At 41.0% G+C, this 16,026-nt stretch overlaps 1 long non-coding RNA gene across 1 annotated transcript; it reads right to left on the reverse strand.

Annotated features, from left to right (window-relative positions):
• Positions 1 to 1,826: 1,826 nt before the first annotated feature.
• Positions 1,827 to 4,443, reverse strand: LOC121395431. Its single transcript, XR_005962479.1, has 2 exons — positions 3,464 to 4,443; positions 1,827 to 3,428 (listed from the first exon to the last, which is right to left on the reverse strand). It is a non-coding gene; the product is annotated as an uncharacterized LOC121395431 (long non-coding RNA).
• Between the last annotated feature and the right edge of the window lie 11,583 nt (positions 4,444 to 16,026).

Below are 16,026 nucleotides of genomic sequence, written 5' to 3' on the forward strand. Positions count from 1 at the left end.
CCCGCCCGTACAATACAAAGTAGAGAAAAAGGGGGGCGACGGGGGACGCTGCAGAAGTGCGTCTAACTAAAAACACACAGATCTTAGAAGGATTTTTCAAGATGTTCCACAGCCCCATACTAATCCACACAAATTTGCACAGGAACTCTTGTGTGTCAATGGTGCTCATAAGCCTAATTAGACCAATATATTATTTGTACTCAAAGTGTGTGGTCCAGGGGATTACCAAATGTTAGACAAAATGTATTGAGATACTAACCCTGTTGACCCAGCCCGAGTCGGAGTCTGTTTCCATGCTCTGAAAAGTACAGTAAGCACCAATTTTTTTTCTTTCAGAAGCTTCTTGGGAAATAGTTTTCAAATTTAACCAAGATGCCAAAGAGTCTGCTGTCCAGTATGCTATTACCTTTGTGGTAGGACTACTAAATGATCCTCAAGCATACATAGTCTTGCCTGGAAGCATAAGAAGTTAGAAAAGATAATTGTCGTTGCCACAAGTTGAGAACTCCTGTCTTAAGCCCCAGCAGGTGTTACTCGTTCAGCAACAGTCTAACAACTTCCAGGATAATTCCCAAAACTCCAGAAACAATAACTAACAGACAGCAGAACAGGTCAGATAACCGTGACAAAAAGACAGTTGTTTGTGTTAATTGTAATAATCAAGGGCATTATGCATATAAGTGCATATCCCCAAAGAAAGCCCTTTCCCTGCAGGAGATGCAGCCCCTTCACATTCCAATGCATCCCTCATAAATCCTGCTTGAAGGTGCGATGCAGCCCCGTTACCAGTATTTCCAAACACTTCTAATCACCATCCAGACCTCCTAATTGAAGTGTTTATTAATTAAAAGACCCTAACTTTGTTTACTGAATACTGGTGCTGCCCGCTCAGTTTTAAAGACTCACTCAAACCTGCCATTATCTGGTAATGTAGTCACGGCAGTGTGAGTTGGAGGAAATCCTCTCCCTATGGCAGAAACAAGCCCATCGCAAGTGTCCATTGGTCCTGTATCCACAAAAGCTGCCTTTCTTTTAAGTGCCTCCATCCCTGACAGTTTCATAGGTAGGAACATCCTTTCTAAACCAGTGTGCACCATATACTGTAATCCGGATGCAGTATTTGTGCCTGTCCTGCCTCCATAAGTGTCTGAGATGACCAATGCACTAGATACTACTAATCTTCTGTCACTAAAGGAAATTTCTGAGGAGGAAGATTCTGTACCTCCTAAATTACAATGTGTTTCAAGTGATTTGTGGGCTTTATCACCAACAGATGTTGGGTTCATGTCATCCATCCCACCAGTGTCCATACAAGTAGACCCAAAGGGCCCCCCCCCGCCCAAAATCTCACAGTACCCACTGTCCAGGGCAAAGGTATAGGGGATTTGCCCCGTAATTCAAGGGTTACTTGATAAGGGAGTGTTCAACCATAGGATTGGCCCTGTAAATATGCCCATCTTGCCAATTAAAAAGCCCGGCAAGAATGAGTGGCGGTTTGTTCAGGATCTCAGAGCAGTTAACGAAGTTGTTATTGCAGCCCATACGGTAGTGCCACATCCAACTACCGAAACAGGTTGCAGTCATTAAGTACTAAGCCCACACTGGGTCCTCTGACCCTGTAGCACAAGATAATGCCTATGCTGATGTAGCTGCAAAGCAAGCAGCATTGTGTTATAAAATGTTTAAAGCATGTGTTGTAAAAGAACCTTCTCTTCCTGTTCCCTCTAGCGCTGTATTAGCTGCCCTTCAGGACCAAGCAGAGCCTGAGGAGAAGGAACGTTGGCTTAAAGCCGGATGCACACAAACTCCAAGTGGTGATGTTTTTGTTTGGCATTTAGGTGATTGCCCTGTTGCACCCCGTGCTCTGTTACCATATTTGGTTGCTGCCTCACATGATCTCACCCACACTTTTTATGGGGGGATATGTGATGTAGTGTCCGGAATGTGGTTTGCCCCCGGGTTCTCATCTATTGCAGCCAAGTATGTATAATTATGTTTTATTTGTTTGCAATATAATCTAGGTAAGACTATTCCAACACCTATCAAACACTGACCTAAACCACCGTAACAATTTCAGATATTGCAGATAGATTTCCTACAGTTACCTACATGTTGTACCTATGAATATGTAATTGTTTGTGTTGACCAATTCCCTGGGTCCATTGTAAAAGCTTCAGATGAAGCTATAGCTAATGAGTTAATTGCAGAGATTGTTGGCAGTTATGGACTGCCTGAGGTATTATCCTCTGATCAAGGTACACGTTTCACGGGACAGGTGATGTAATTAATCTGCACAAAGACATTGGGATTCATCAAATGTTACACACCATTTCATCCCCAAGCTAGTGGGAAAGTCTAAAGGGTGTTATTAAAAGCAGGCTAAGTAAAGTATGTGCAGAGACTAAACTTGTGTGGCCAGATGCCCTTGATATAGTGCTTATGTCTGTCATGCACACTCCCCAAAGGCTAAGTAAACTCTCCCCATATGAAATATTGTTTGGGAGACAAGCACGCATGGCTCAGTACTTTCCTTCTACTCATCTTCTTTGCATGAACTATGGACGAATGACTGAATATGTTTCTCAGTTACATAAGGAACTGACCAAATTGTGTTCTCGAGTTTATTCTTCATTACCAGATCCAGCGGATGTTCTGGAACCACATGATCTCATTCCAGGAGATTGGATCCTCATAAGGAGACACAGTGCCAAAGATCTTCAACCTCGCTGAAAATGACCATTCCAGGTACTCCTAGTCACAGAAACAGCTGTAAAGGTTGAAGGGAAACCGAAATCTCAACTTCCACCTGCGGTGTAAGTGGGGGGGAATTGTAGGACATAATAACGCCTCTTTCCCTCCACCACCTAAGTCCCAGGGACCCTAACGTGCAGTGCAAAAGACGTAGGTCCCCATCGGGTGAAGATCCTCAGCAGCACCATCATGTCTCTGTGTGCAAGATGCTTTGGCCCAAAGCCAGATAAAAGACTTATCATCTGTGTCTCCGTACTGCACATCATTATCTTCGTTGCTGTGCTGACGATAGCACTCATAAAGCCTGCAGGCAACGACAACTCACAAGTAAACAAACAGCAGCCTCACCAACTTCGGAGGCTAATATGTCGTCAACCGATCAGGTTAAGGTTGTCAAAAGAGACTTATATGCATAACTGTTTGAGCCTAATGATAATGCTTTTGTTAAAATGTATGTTATAGCAGCATCCACACTATTATTGCTTGATGGATATGTACACATTATCCTTTGTCAGCTCGCAGTATAACATACGTAGCAGAATCTCTATCCTGTCAGGATATAGTTAACAGGCCTTGGGGTAATTTGACACTTCTCCAGTTTCATAAAACGGTGTCGCCCAAGGATATTGGTAAGTTGGTACACTTATGTTCTGATGGCCTTTGTATCAACAGTTCCGCTAATCATCTATACCTCCTTACACTTTACCTTCACCTTATTACTTTGTTTGTGGTGAATGTGCCTATCCGTGGCTACCAAAAGGCTCCCATGGGGTATGTATGATTGCTAAATTGCTTCATCCCACCTGGTATATGGAAGCTACAGATATTAAGATAGCTCAGATTCCAGCACACTTCCTAATGAAGCGTGCATCTTTAAAGGTAAGGCAAGAGCTCTCTTTAACTTCCCCTGAGGTAAATGGATGTTGCATTAAGAAAGCCTTTAGCCTTATGTCTAGTATGTTGTTGCTTGATAACATTACTAATGAATATGACAACAGTTTGAAGATAGTAAGTCATGAACTCCAACAATTGAAGAAGGAAGTTCTGCCGCATTGTTTAGTGTTATATTATCTTCCAGCTAGTCAAGGAGGGTTAGGTACAGTTGTAATTACATTGATGACAAGCACCTGGTAAAGGTTTAGCAGAGGAAGGACACCTTTTTAACCAATCACAAGGAACAATCCATCTTCCCCTGGTTGGACCCATCCACTTGGTTCCAAGACATAGGTGTTTGGTTCTCTAAGATTTTTCATTTCATCTTGTATGCTCTTGTTTGTGTTGGTGGCCTTATCCTAATCATCTATTGTCTTCCTAACATCATTTGTTGCTGTTGTTCTTGCTGTACCTCCTTATTGTCTTACTCTTTTCTAAAGGCAAGTTCTTCTAAACCTGTTCTGTTCTATCCTAAGAACACTAAAAGTCTAAAAATTGACTCCAATGAACCACCACAGTGTATGAACATTATATACCAGATGTATTCTCATATAGGTTGTATGCATTGCATTTATAAGGTATGCTATGTTTAATTGTTTGTTTTGTATTATGGTTGTCAGAAGAACTGACAAAACGGGGGATTGTGGAAGGAAAAGTCTTGCAGGCCCTAGATGGCCCCTCGCATTCCTAAGCCCCCCTCCAAGGTAGACTGAGCAGTTTCAAAGTGCCCATGGGGCCCTTCTATGAACTGTTTCAAGACTACCCAGGAGACAGTGTGCCATCTGAGAAGGTCCTTATCAGTAGTATGTTATGTTATCCTTTTGCTTCTAGCAGGTGCCCTGGCCTTGAAGCTCTCCCACTATGTTACTCCCTTCTCGTTCACATAGCTAGCTAACACTAGATAATTGTACACTGAGACACTATGATAGATACTTGGCAATACTCCCTTTTCTCCCTAGAGAGGCCTTTTCCCATTGAAGTTCCTCTCCTGAAGGGTATATAATGTGTGGTCAATCTTTTGTTTCTCAGTTCTGACCTACTTGTGTATCAGAACCCACGGAGCTCGTGTATGTTTATTATATAAATAATAAACTTGGATTATTCCTTTTACCTCGGTGATCTCCGGTCTTTGGATTATTCCCTATCACTACCATGGGTAGTCCCATTGAATCAGTTGGCCTAATGCCAAACACCCAACAATTAGTTCTATTTGCTTCCTTAGTTATTCTTTTTTTTTTGTAAAGTTATGTAATGATTTGATTGTTCATAAAAATTACTTTTGCTAAAGGACATATGAACGAAACCAAAAATCAGTAGTACTCAAAATACAAATACATGCTTGTCAGGTACACTTGCTCTACTACAATTTGAAACATGTATCTATATATCTTTGTTGTGTAACTTTACTGAAGTAGGTATTACTGATTGCACTTAGAAAGGACCTTCAAATCTTGGGTCCAAGCTGTTCCTCGCATGCTTTTTAATCACTACCCAGTCACCCGGTTTAAGATAGTGTGAACCAGTATTGACATTTGGATCTGGAATAGAATCAAAAACATATTTGTGTATTTCATTTAGACATTTCTGTACAATAGCTACATATACAATCCCATTCTTAGGGCTGACCCAACCAGAATGTCATAGGGTGACAGTTTGTAAGGGCCTCTTGGATTGGCGCATATTGAGAACAAAGCAATGGAAGGAAGTTAACCCAAGATTTGAATGTTTCTTTCAGAATCTATTAAATTTTATTCTATATAACACCATTTAGGCTTTCAACCCTCCCAAAACTCTGAGGGTTATTTTTATTTAAGACATTACCTGCCCTGTAAAATGTGTACCCCTGTTACTTTCAATGTAGGTTGGTAATGAATACCTACACATTACCTCATTTAAAGTTTCTTAGCAGTTGCTTTTGTTGTAGCCTTAGCAACTTGGCCATGCCTCAGGCCATCCTGAGAACATGTCAATACATATTAGTACATATTCATATGGACCTACTTTAGGCAGTTGGCTGTAGTCTATTTGTAATTGCTGGAAGGGTTATTCTGGTTTAGCAAAGTGCTGTCTCGGAGATTCGACTACCTGACCAGGATTATGACGTAAACAAGTAACACAAGAAAATACACATTTTGCAACAAATGCTGTAAACCCAGGTGCTATTCAACTTTTCTAAACTGAAGCAGCCATTGCATTCTTACCTGAGTGCGCAAGTCCATGAGTTAGGTGTGCCATCATAGCAGACACTGTTTTTGACAGACAGTATAATAGGCCATTTCTCCATAGACCCATGTCATCCTTGGATGCTCCCAGCTTCGACCACTTTCCTTTTTCCATCTCAAGGGCCTAGTCCTGTATTGTAGCCAGGATATCCATGTGCAACGGCCCTTTGTGGTCTTTCTGGATGCAAATTACTGTCATTATAGGCAAGAGGGCAGCTGACTTGGCTCTCTCATCAGCTTTTGCTTTTCCTTGTAGGTTCTGGAGTTTGAAGCTTTGTGTGCACTTGAACTTTAAGAATGGCTACCTCAGTTGGAAGCTGTAATGCTAACAATAGCTGTTTTACTAAATTTGTATTTGTATTCTTATTTGGTTTACCTGATGATGTCATAATATTTCTGGCCCTCCAAATCAGAAGATAGTCAAGACAAATACCAATACAGTACCTGCTATCAGAAAAGATGTTTACCCTTTGACCTTCCGCTAGTGTGAATGATGTGATGAGTGCTTGTAGCTTAGCTTCTTGAGCTGACATATGTGGAGGTAGATTCTGCTGAACTAAAACATCAAACAAATGTTACAACAGCACTGAACCATCAAAAAACAATTCACAATAAGGATTTAACAAAGTTCATCTTTTACATTATCAAACCCATGTACCTCACTTTGTCAGGGTGTGTGAAGCATTTGGTATATCTCAATGTCTTTACAGATTTGTTGAATCTATCTGCAATATCTGAAATGGGTACATTGATTGTACATATTTGGCTGTGATAGATAAGAACCCGGGGCAAACCACACTGCATCACACCTCCCCCTTTTTGAAATGTGGGTGAGACCATGTGAGGCAGTAACCAAATATGGTAACAGAGCACGGGGTGCGACAGGGCAATTGCCTAAGCGCAAAAAAGAAACATCACCTTCTGGAGTTTTGCAACCTGCTTTGGTAGTCAGATTAGGCACTACCCGATGGGATGCAATAACATCTTTAACTGCTGTGAGATCCTGAACAAAACTCATTCTTGCCGGACTTTTTAATTGGCAAGATGGGCTGATCTTGTGAATTAACACTCCCCTGTCAAGTAACCCTTGAATGACTGGGCGAATCCCCTCTCCTTGCGCCCTGGACAGTGGGTGCTATGGGATTTTGGGCAGGGGGGGGGGCCGTGGGTCTACTTGTTTGGACAAAGGTGGGATGGATGACATCAACTAGATATCCGTCGGTGATAAAGCCCATACATCACCTAGGGCACATTGTAATTCGGGAGGTACGGAAGGTTCCTCCTTAGACATTTCTTTGAGTGACAGAAGATTTGCTGTATCTGGGGCATTAGTCATCTCAGACATTTACTGGGGTTGGACAGACACACACACACTCAATCCGGAATGCAGTATATGGTGCACCCTAGTTTACAAAGGATGTCCCTACCTATGAAACTGTCAGGGATGGGGGCACTGATAAGAAAGGCAGTTTGTGTAGATACGGGACCCCTACTTGGGCTGGGTTAGCAGGGTTAGTGTCCCAATCCATTTTAGCTAGCAGATGTTGGTAATCCAATGGACCAGACACATGTTTGATTACAACTAACATATCAGTCCAATTAGGGTTACGGGCACTATGGATAAACAAGAGTTCCTGTCCAAATTTGTGTGGATTAGTACGGGGCTGTGGAACATCTTGAAAAATCCTTCTAAATTTTGGTGCTGTCCATGGAATGAGCTTTCTGTCTGTGTTAATGAGACGTGCTGCAGGGACGCCCGCCACCCCCCTTTTTCTCTATGGGCGGGGTAGAGCTTGGCTGAGGGGCCTAGAACTGCCTGTATCAGCGCTGCTGTTTTCAGCACTGAAAGATGAATTGTCTCTTCTCACTAATCTCTATTTTCTAACTTAATCCTTCTACTAGTAGTTTTTCTCTTTGCTTTCTAGCTTCCTCTGATTCTACGGCACTTTCCTGACCTTCTTCTATGTCACTTACTTTACCTTCTTCTACTGCACTTTCTGATTCTTGCTCTCCACTGCTCTGATTACGGGAAACATTCCCAGCATAGGGAGTTGATGGCTCTATGTATGCCATATGAGTTACAACCACTGAACTCTTGTGGGGCTAGAGCTTCTAATACATCACTTTAACATTCCCTCTTTGTTCGGACCAAAATTCTTTGTGTAAGCATTTAGCAACTTTGAACCACGCTTCAGCGGTCTCTACAATGACCCTTATCATTAAGATAGACAGAGTTGTATCCGCGTCCTATCAACGTCCGGATAGCACACGCATTAATCATCTAATTCTACTCTCTCAGAAAGAGAATATCACAAAACATAAAACACAAACCGGGTAATAGATAGCTCTATACAGGTTCAATAATGAGCTGCAGGCAAGAAAATACCTGTTGTTGCTGGCTGCCAGGAGTCGATTTAGACAACAGGTATGAACAATAATAGCAGGTTTGACACGAGTAAGAAACTATAAAAATAGGTCTTCCCGTGTCCCGGAGGTGATCAGTCTCCGTCCCGTCCTCTATTGGTCGACCTGTGTCCTTTGTATCGGCTGATGAGCAGTCAGAACCTACAGCCTCACTATGGGCATCAAAATTGATAAGGACACAAACAGTCCTGAAGATATCTATTCCCGTCTTAATTAGATTATGGGTGTACACCAGAAGAACCATACTGACACAAGATGTTCAGTATAGAAAAAGCTTCTCCCCATCCTGCTATTTTATCAACCCAGGGATCAACATAAAACCCTCCTGTGGGACTGCATCTATACACATATTCTTTACAAGTTTCACCATTAATGGGTGGTGGCAATTTCTTTGAATTTTTCGCACCCATATTGAAATAAAACACGCTGTTTGCTTGCACCAAATAAGTAGTGAGTTTCTTAGTGAGAAAAGAAGAGAGGGCGGATAGAAATACTAAAATTAAATGTATGTAGTGTTACATGCAACTCGCAGAGTTCCTAAGGAAGACTACTTATTTTAAAAAACAACTATATAAGTGGTTATTACAACTTATATCCTAGATTTCAGAAATACTAAAAAAATACAGCCTGGAGACTTCCGGGGGGCGGACCCAAAGATGGCCGCATTTTAGAGGAGCTCCTTCGTTGGGATCAAAATCTACAGCCATCACAGCTCTCTAGATTGCAGATCGCTGGAAAAATAGGCTTCCCAACATAAGGATAGTGAGGGGAAATAATAATCTAATCTATTTGGCTCATCCCTCAAGTGCTTACCCCTGAAGTCCACGTCCCTGTGTTACGGGCCTGAACCGACCGTCTTGCACACCCTCCAGATCCGGCTGCCAGTGAGGGACTCACTCGATTATACCGCCAGCGGAACTATTTCAGTCCTAAAACCTAAAGCACCTGAAAACAAGGGACTTTGTGCCATTTTCAAGCCACCGGAAGTGCAGAGCCGAAACCGGAAGTGCCGACCCGAACCGGAGCGCAGCTACACAAGTGAGGAGAGATCTGCAGAGTGATCGGTGAGTGTACATCACCCGACCCTTACCCTCCCACAAGCTGCCGTGCACTCCGATTGCGGGAAGACACTTACTCTGCTACCCATCCTGCTGCTGGGAGCCGGAAGTGCAGGCCACACCTGAGGCATCGCTAATATCTATGCCACATCTCTCCCACAGCTACTTAAAGGGGATCGCTAAGTCCCAACTTCAGTTACTCGGGCCATCTTTGCAACAAAGGGAACCTAACCCCTTACCCGGAAGTGCGGACCCGAACCAGAACGCAGTTTTGCTTTATTGGGCACAATAGGGATGAGGTTGGTGAATTGAACACACCCGAACCTCGACCCTCATAAGCCGCTATACGCTACGGTTACGGGAAGGCACCCCAGATATAACACGCCACGTCATTGACACTAGAGGCCAGAACTGCAAGGCCCACACGTGGCGTCTATTATATTCATGCCATACCCCAGAACAGCCATCCACCACCACGCTATAAACCTGCTTTTGCTTTACAATTGCTGGAGGAGTGAACTATACCATCCACAAATTGGTGGACCCTATGAGCAATAATTTGGAAATTGGCTAAACCCTCTCAATTGGAGACATTACAGTGTGCTGTAATACCTCACACTATCCACTGAAGATCACTCCAACAAATCCAATCTCTAAGACGACTACTCACCGGCTTACAAACACCCCTGTACCCTTTTGTATAAGCCGAAACAACCTTGCTTCACACTTCATTCCTCTATAAGAGGACACATGAGAAACAATCTCAAGCTATAACACAGGATTACAATGCCCCACTGCATGAACCCATGATGGACTAATCGCTCCCAAATTGCCCATAAGGAGGAGATACTTTCACTACACTGTACTACTAAAGAGAACTCTTTCCACTCTTCCACTATTTGAACACATACAGAAGCTTTATACACAAATCTCTATTACATGATTATCTACTACGAACCATGGACAAATACCTGGGTCAATCAGCTACAAAATCTCAGAAACAAACAAAACCAAAAATTAAAAAGGCAGTCCAAGAAGCTGACCCAACGGACTCAGAACCTGAACCAACCGTGGATAAATACCTCGGTCACACCACCACAAAATCACAGAAGCAAACAAAATCAAAAGCTAAAAAAGCTACCCCAGAAGCCGACCCAACTGATTCGGAAACGGAACCAAACCAAGCAGAAGACCTAATGAAAATACTAGGCCCGTGGCTGGATCAAAGATTGGACACTATCAAAGAATCTGTGTCAGAAGTGCTTCAACCAAAATCAGAGAATAACGGATGCTGAACAGAGAATTGGTACATTGGAGGATGAATTGGAGAAAACACAACAGTTAGTTGACACACAGCAAAAAGAAATCACAATCCTGGCCGAAAAAGTGGACGACCTGGAAAACAGGAGCAGGAGAAACAATCTCCGTGTAATTGGCATTCCGGAATCAATTAAAGGAACTGAGTTAGAAACATTTCTACATTCCACCCTTCCAAATCTACTAAAAATGGAAGAAGATCAATCTCACTTCTTGATCGAACGTTTCCACAGAATCGGCCCCCCATTACCAACGGAAACCAAAAAACCGAGACAAGTCATATTCAAACTCCTCAATTACACAGATAAAATTAACATTCTCTCAGCCTATAGGAAAATGAAAAATATATTGTATGACAACAACCGCTTGTTAATATTTCAAGACTTCTCTGCTTCTGTCGCTTCAAAAAGGAAGGAGTTCTCACCGATCTGCACAACCCTTTTCAATTCTGGCTACAGGTTCTCCCTTTTATTTCCAGCAAGACTCAAAATCATAGACAAAGACAATGGAAAACCACTATTCTTTGAGAATCCAAAACTTGCTAAGGAATATTATGATGGGAAAACAAGTGACGCCAATCCTGCTTAATTTAACGACTGGGATAATGTTTTTCTTTACTTCTTTTTTTTTTGTGAGTATACCACAGTGAAGGGTAACCCGTACTCCAAATTGAAACGTAATTGACTCACAGAAAGACGCTCGGAGAATTGTATTTCTTTTATCCCTACAATCAACCTCCTCAACATGAGTGACATGTTACGGACAGACCATATCATAAAGGGCAAGATGTGAACTGTTTATGTTACTAAACTTTCTTACTCTTCTTTTTTCTTTTTTGACCAATATGTTGTTTTACAAGTTAAATAGTTATTGTTTATATCAGCTCGATTCGATTCAGGTTATGAAACAAACCTACATGACCTATAGTCCAGGGACTCGTTTGCTCGCTGGGACAGACCGCTCCCAATACATACACATATCTTACAAATTGACCATTTCCGAAAGGGAATAGGTTAGACTATGCAACCCACACATATGACAGGTTCCAAGGCCCCTTCAAACACACCTATAGAACAATTTAAAATAGCCTCGTGGAATGTGGGAGGTCTAAACTCTCCAATTAAAAGACGTAAGGTACTGGATAAACTGCAAAGAGAAAAAGCCCAAATAGTACTCTTACAGGAAACCCATTGGGAACGAACAGATACCCGAACATTAAATGATAAATGGATACAGACTACAGTAGATGCTTCTTATAAAACCAAATCCAGAGGGGTAGCGATACTAATTAACAAAAACCTACAATGTACTATTTTGCGAACTTCCAAAGATACGAATGGCCGATACCTAATACTAGATGTAGACATTTCTGGTACCAAATACACAATAGTGAATGTTTATGCGCCTAATGATGATAACAAATCTTTTTTTGCAGATGTGTTGCAGAAAATAACTTCCTGGGAGGCCGCAAATCTCGTATTGGGTGGAGACTTCAATGCTGTTTGGGATGATTTCATGGACAAATCAGGCAAGCCTACTGCGCATTCACACAACAGAGCAAAACCTGTACACATAACATGTAACACTCTGCAACTATGTGACACATACAGACATACATTCCCCACAACTAAAGATTATACGTTCTACTCTGGAGTCCATGGCACGCACTCCAGAATAGATTACTTATTCCTATCACAAACGCTTCTACCAACGTTATTATCAGCTGACATCAACAATATAGACATCTCAGACCATGCGCTAATCTCAATTACTTTAAAGCTGCCCACGCCCCAGCCCAATTCCTATAACTGGAGATTCCCGGCATATCTGTGCACTAGTGAAGACTTCCAAACCTTTTTGAAAACAAGTTGGGCTAATTACATAGATGACAATATTGATCACTGGGATAACCCACAACTATTATGGGCGGCGGCTAAACCAGTACTGAGAGGACAGGTTATCTCATACTTAATCAGACAGAGAAAATACTACAACGAGAAATATAACTTATTACAAAAACAATTAACCAAACACTATACAACTTTTAAAAGAACGAATACCCTAGACGACAAAAATAAATACAAAGAAACGAAAGAACTTTTTGATATTTTATTAACTGAAAAGGCACACAAATCAATTAGTCACACTACAAACAAATTCTACAGATATGGTAACAAATCAGGGAAATTACTGGCACAAATAGCTAAAAAAAGGATTCGCAACACATATATACAGAAACTAAAAACATCAAATGGATGGACACATGATACCAAGCATATTAGAGACATAATGGCCGAACACTTTCGGAAATTTTACGAATCATCCCCTGATGACCCACAAGATGGCGTAAAATTTCTACAGGAAGCAGGTCTCCATAAATTGACAGTCCAAGACCGTAAGATCTTGGATGCACCTATAACAGAAAAAGAAATATAACACACGATTGCACAATTAAAAAATGGGAAAACACCGGGACCGGATGGCCTTTCGGCGGAATTTTACAAACATCTCTCACCTGATATAACACCTATTTTGTCTAAGCTCTACAATGATACCCTACAAGGCACACCTCTATGGCATGAAGCTAACGTAGCTAGAATAATATTGATTCCCAAAGAAGGTAGAGACTTAACAGACCCCACTTCATACAGACCAATATCATTACTTAACCAAGACCTTAAAATACTGACTAAAATAATGGCAGATAGATTACAACAAATCCTTCCCTCAATACTTACCGAACACCAAGTTGGATTCATTAAACACCGTCATTCAGTTCAGGCGCTTAGGAAAATCATAACAGCAGTCTATCATAGTAACCTGGAAAAAAGAAAACACGGAATGTTAATGAACCTAGACGCAGACAAGGCTTTCGATAGGATATCACATGCGCATTTACGTAGATTGCTTAAATTTCAACATTTCGGCATTCAGACCTTCAATCTATATAAAACATTATACCACTCGCCCACCACATTTATAACGGTAAATTACGCTAATTCGGATAGATTTGTAATTAGTAGAGGTACACGCCAAGGCTGTCCATTATCGCCTCTTTTCTTCAATATAGCAATTGACCCGCTGTTACGACATATATTGAAATGCCAACAACTAGAGGGGATACAAATAGGCCAAACTAATCTTAAAGTGACAGCTTTTGCTGACGATATCCTGCTTTTTATCAATCAGCCGAAAATGGAAATACCCACTCTCTTACAGATCATTCATAGATTTGGCAAAATAGCAGGATTTAAAATCAATTTAGACAAATCAGAAGCTCTCCAACTATACCATACAGTAAACACGGATTGGCTTCCATACTTCCCTTTCAAAAAAACTAAACAAAGCATTAAATACTTAGGAATCCACATTCCCTCACACCATAAAGATCTATATTCCTTAAACATTAGGAAAATAATTGACACTATACAACAAGAAACGCTGCAATGGAAACACATTAATCTTTCCTTTCTAGGCAGAATACATTTCGTTAAAATGATTTTATTTCCCAAACTTTTATATCCAATACAGATGCTGCCATACTGCATTACACCTACCGATCTAAAACGATTAAATCAAATATTGAGAACTTTCATATGGAATAAAAAACGCCCACGCATTAGCCTTTTTAAACTGCAACAACCTAAAACCCTAGGTGGACTCAATTTTCCTAACTTTAAGGTCTACAACGAAGCAGCCCTTCTTCAATATGCAGGAGACTGGATTCTAAATAGAGATTTATACACTACACTCTCTCTAGACCAATATCGAACTGATAACCACTCTCTCAACTATCTATTGCATACACCTATACAACACATTCCAACACATATTAGACATAATCCATTATTCTTAGACACGTATAACGCATGGCACTCAGTCAGGAAAGCCCAGAATCTATCACGATATACCTCTCCTTACTTATCGTGGTTAGATAATAAAGATTTCCCACCGGGTATGCGGAATCCAATACTATATGACTGGAGTATTAGCGGCCTACGGAACATACACGACATATTAGATAGTAACAACTCAGTACTCTCTTTAGACAAGCTGGTAGAAAAATTTCCATTTACACACACCCACTTATACCTAAGTCTGCAGATCATTCACTTCGCGAACACTACAATCAAACTTCTAACAAATAATGACAAAAATAACGTATTAAACCGACTATGGAAGAACAAAAGTAGGCAACTCACAACTTCACACATTTATCAAACCATTAAACCACTTCTAGACATAGATAATGATGATAAACCTACTTTCAAATGGATTAAGGAGATACCTAATACCACAGAATCTGACATTTTGAAACAGCACACTAAAATTATGACATTACTTCCGGCAAGCAGGTATCAGGAAATGTCATTGCAAATTCTCCACAACTCATATCTTACTCCACTCAGAAGATTTAAAATGGGTAACCTCTCCTCAGCTATGTGTTTAAAATGCCACGCCCCTGAAGCAAATCTGATACATACCATGTGGTCTTGTCCCTTAATGCAATCTTTTTGGAAAGAAGTCATTTCATATGGTGCACAGATAATAGGGAAACCCCTCCAAATACACATAGCATGGGCTCTGTTCAGTACACTTAATTCATTTCCACAAATCACGAAAACTGAAAAACACCTCATGGGCAGATTGGCAGCAGCTGCCAGGAAAATGATACTGCAACAATGGCTACACACTGACCCTCCCTCAAGGACGTTGGTGAAACGAAAACGACACCATATTTTCCATATGGACTGGCTGGAAACCATAACCAGGAAAGAACACAACACATTAAAATTCTTCAACACCTGGTCTACCTACATAGCACACCTCCCACAACACATCAAATGCCTCACAATCTACACCTTTAGACATACGTCATGGTATGAGATGGAAGTTCTCAAGGATCATCTTTTGATCATGGAATCATCCCAATATCTAGCAACTTTACAACAAGAACCATCAAGACCTGATACCGCGCCTCCCAGAAGTCATCAAACTAACAGACTATTGACCTCCTATCTGAATTAATCCTCACAGGTCCTACCCCCCCACTGCTATAAACCATAATTGAGCTGAATGTTTAAAATGTTATTAAAATGTTATTGAACTGCTATATGATCGTAATCACAATTGCTCTGCTCTCCGCTTTATGGAAACATGTATGAATATTTGTTGTGATTATACTTTGTCATTTACAATAAAAAACAAGTTTAAAAAAAAAAAAAATACAGCCTGTCTCTGAATGGCAGAGCTCATGTGCACTAATAGTGATTTATAGGGAACGTGTGGTTTCTAAACTCAAATACTACTACTGAGCACAA

This window comes from Xenopus laevis, chromosome 7L, assembly GCF_017654675.1.
Source record: "Xenopus laevis strain J_2021 chromosome 7L, Xenopus_laevis_v10.1, whole genome shotgun sequence".
NCBI classification, from domain to species: domain Eukaryota; kingdom Metazoa; phylum Chordata; class Amphibia; order Anura; family Pipidae; genus Xenopus; species Xenopus laevis.